Consider the following 3,106-nt stretch of genomic DNA (forward strand, 5'->3'; position numbering starts at 1 on the left):
AGGGGGAGGGCAGCTGCCAATGGGGAGGAGCAGCTGGGTCAGGTGACCCAAATGGGCCAATCACAGTGCTCCTCCCCATGGTGCTCCAGTATAAAAGCACCCCTCAGAAAAGCCCTGGGGGTTCTGTTCTCGGGTTATGCCAACCCCAGGTGACGCTACAGACCTTGTTGGTCTCCATAAGTACCTGAAAGGAGGTTGCAGTGAGGTGAGTGTTGGTCTCTTCTCCCAAATTACCAATGATGGGATCAGAAGAAATGGTCTCAAGTCGCATCAGGAGAGGCGTAGATTGGACGTTGGGAAACATTTCTTCGCTGAAAGAGTGGTGAAGCATTGGAATAGGCTGCCCAGGGTCATGATGGTGTCACCATCCCTGGAGGTGTTGAAAAAAAAAGAGGAGTCTTTTCTTGGGGTCTGGCATGCTCCAGAGCCAGGGTGAGCTGGGCTTGTTCAAAAAGATTTAACTTTGGATTCTTCTCTGGTGTGAAAGTTTTGCTTGAGGCTGGGTCCAAGGTGTGACTTTTTTAAAAGAGTTCAATGAAATAAGAGTAGTTTGGGTGGGGGCTATTCTTTCGTCTGCTAAATCCGCGTGGATAAAGGAAGAGCCAAGCTCTGAAACAAATGTGTGTATCCATGGGTTAGGGCTGGGCTGCCACGTGTGCTCTCTGCCCAAACAGCAGTTGAGAGCTGAACGCGTCACCTCCCTGGGCTCAGCCTTGCTGCTGGTAGACCTGTGCCCGTTGGGGGTGGTGGTCGGTGTCCTTTGCCACAGCGAGGGTTTGCAGGGCGCTTCAGGTTGGGAGGATGTTACAAAGGTTCAAGCCCTGGTGCAGGGTGCTGGCAGCAGCTAGAGAGAAACAGAGGCAGGGAAGAAAAACACCCCTTCCAGCTCAAACATCTGCTGGCTCAGCTGTAAATGTGTGTGTGTTGGTGGTGGGGAGGACACCAGAAGACGCAGGCGTAGGCTATACAGCCCGTGTGGATCCTGTGCGGGGCTCTGCGTACTGAGAATGTTGATACCCGTCGTCTTGCTGAGATTCAGTGTGTAGAGGTTAAAGCTCTTGTGAGCAGGGACGGGATCTTTAATTTAAATGGGTCTCAGTTTTCCAACTGATCCTGGATGTGGATAGCTGGGAATAAACAACCGGTGGATTAGCCAGTGTTACGTGAGCTGGAGAGGCAGCTTACCCTCTAACAAACATTTAAGGCAGTGGATGGGCACAGTGTAAAAAAAACTTTTTGCTCCCTCCTTGAGGCTTCTCTGTCACATGGATGTTCATCGCCCTGGACTTGAACCCGATGCCCAGCCGTGTCCCACTGGTGGCTGTTGTGGTTGCAAGGTGCCAGTGCTGTGCAGCCCGTGGGCCCTCCCGAAGGAAAGGAAATTTGGGTGGAAGCTCTGGCCTGAAGGAGGTTTGGGCTCGGAGGGCTCCAGGGCAGCACGCATGCGGGGCCGTCACTTCTCATGGGTGATGGCCTGTGCAGGAGCTTTGGTTTCAGGGTGAATGCTCCTCATTTTAAACAGACACAGCAGCCACAGGGGCTGGAAAGGAGAGGCAATTTCCAGACTCAGAAGTGAGGGCAGCCCAAAATTAGCGATGCAACAGATAAGGTTGCTTTTAGTGACTTCCTCGAAGTCACCGAGCAGTCCAAGTATTACAATTTGTCATTTTTCTGGCAGCTTTCACTGTGGTGATTTAAAATCGGTTATTTTTGAGCAATAAGCGAGCCCAGCAAATTCCTGGTGGTTGTCAGGGCTCAACTCCAGCTCAACAGGCCGTGGGTTTCCTGGGCAGCCCACAGCGGAAACCTCAGCTCTGGGTTTTTTGCCTTTGCTAGGCAATTAGCAGCACACAAAGCAGGACAATGCTTTGCTTTCAGCAGCTCAACCATGTGTAAAGAGTAAGAGTGGTATGTGAAATGCATTGCTGATTTATAATTGATTTCCTAGAAGTGGTTTTTGCGCTGTGGACACTCGACCACCGCCGTCGGCAGTGATCGGCCTCCTTGGTGGTAACTTCAAACCAAGGACTTAAAAGCAAGATCCCTTCAAGCAAAGTGCACAGTCCGAGCTGGTGTCAGGAAGGGAAGCTTGCACAAATTTATCTGATCTAGGGCTAAAGGTGCCCTTCGTTTTCAGGACCACTGATTCTCGTGTCAATACAAGTGAGAAGGAAATTGAAAAATTCCTCTGCAGTGGTTGTCATAGCATTAAAGCCTGGCGTGCTCTTCCCCAGCTCTGCCGGTATCCTGGCTCTTGTTAGCAGCTGGCGCTTAAAACTTGATTTAGCAAGGAAAAAAAAGAAAAGGCATTGTTTCCTTCTGGAAACAGGAGGAGTTCTGGGTATGGGTGATGCTGAGGGTTTACAGGCATGGCCAGAGGGGCTCTGCAAGTGCTCCCTGGGGCTGCCCTCCCTGCCTGCTTCTGTGGGAGGCAACGCATGGACAGCCAAGCGCGTCAGGGGTTCGGGTGGGTGCCCCCCCAAGGTGTTTAAATGGGAGAATGGGGGCAGTGCTGTGGAGCTGTGGGCACAGGGGAGCAGAGGCTGCTGCTTGCAGAGCTATTGCCGCGTGGATGGAGCTACAGCTCATTTACAAGGGGCTCTAAAAATATCCGAATGATAATCAAAGGCTCCCGCAGAATGGTGTATGCGCTAACTAGACTTTTCGGCTCTCTGAAGTCCCTCCTTTGAAGCTGTTTTGATCCCCTGGGAGAAGCAAGTGTGCCGTCACGTCAGCTGCTCCACTTATGGCAGGGCTGGGGATCCCTTCAGCGAGTGGGGATGGGCTGGGGAGCTGTGTGCAGGAGCAGAGCCGTGGACTCTCGAAGTTGTAAAAGGCCTCTAAGGTCATTTAGTCCAACTGTCTACCCAATGCTACTGGGACCACTAAACCGTGTCTCGAAGTGCCGTGCTCCAGGCCACCACCGTTCCTTGTGATGCTCAGGAGAACTGCCCTAGAAAAGCGGGTAGTGGGTAGGTTTCGGGTCAGAGCATTCAGGGGTGTTTCGGAGGCCTGTCCTCACTGGCTTTGTCCCATGTCCAGCCAGTCACCACCAGTTGAGGGCAGTGCAGGAACCAGGGCCAGCAATGGCTGCCAAACAGCTGCT

This window comes from Apaloderma vittatum, unplaced genomic scaffold, assembly GCF_000703405.1.
Source record: "Apaloderma vittatum isolate BGI_N311 unplaced genomic scaffold, ASM70340v1 scaffold21298, whole genome shotgun sequence".
Taxonomy (NCBI): Eukaryota; Metazoa; Chordata; class Aves; order Trogoniformes; family Trogonidae; genus Apaloderma; species Apaloderma vittatum.